Here is a 1,029-nt window from a genome sequence, read left to right as displayed (position 1 = left end):
CAAATCGATCGATCCAGTGCTCACAGCAAAGATCACCACACAGATATTCAAGAAACACACGAAAACACACACACACTCGCAAGCGGTCACCTAGAGAATTCAAAGTAAAAGACCACAAGCCAAACAGATCATCATCATAATGAGATACAAATGTATTCCAAACGAACACCAAGAGAATGTTAGAGAACCATAGAGAAATAGAGTGGCAATGAGTTGGCTTGAGAATCTCAATCTGAGATTGTAGCTAAGATTGAGTTTAATCTTTTGATAACACATACAATGTGCATACATTTGTTTATGTTTTTTTCAGTTGATAACACCAAATTACCGGTAAACTATAAGCTTTAGATTCCCGCCACTAACCACTAAGTTTTGTTTTTGGGGAAAATTCAAAACACCTTCATTTTTTAAGCCGGAATCACGTTCTACTTCTAAGAACTTCTCAAACTTCGCAATAATTGGGATTTTTTTTTAACGATTTTGAATATAAGTATTTTATTCACAAGTTAAATTTTAAAACCTTGAACTATCCAATCCAAAAATTATAGAATAAAACCTAATGAATGAGTCATTTTTATGGGATGGAATTTTCAAAAATATTTTGAAGATGTCCCAATGAAGTTGTGATTTTAAAAATTAATAATAACAAGTAAAAAGTCGTTAAGTTTGGCCGGGCCGAACTTTTTATACCCTCCACCATAAAATAGTCTTAATTAAAATGGAATAATTAGGGTCCTATTACAATTTTAAGTGGAACAAATTTTCGATAATGGTTAGAATCCTACTGCCTCCCGCTATTGCTTAAATTACACTGTGAACACAAATGTTGGGGCAGAGATAATTCCTTTTGGAGATGAAAGCCCTTGGTGTGTGTATATTAAAAACCCCGAAGGACAGATGCGCCGTGATTCGAACTTCCGCGTTATGGCGTGATGAAGTTTTTGCAAGAGACCCTGTAAGCCATCATGAATTAGCATTATATCTTTGTTTGTTGTTTTTGTAGAGCACTTAAGCAACAGTAAACAAAGA

Source organism: Musca autumnalis, unplaced genomic scaffold (assembly GCF_047663935.1).
Source record: "Musca autumnalis isolate F117 unplaced genomic scaffold, ASM4766393v1 scaffold_2, whole genome shotgun sequence".
Classification (NCBI taxonomy): Eukaryota; Metazoa; Arthropoda; class Insecta; order Diptera; family Muscidae; genus Musca; species Musca autumnalis.
Note: the sequence above shows the minus strand (reverse complement) of the source record.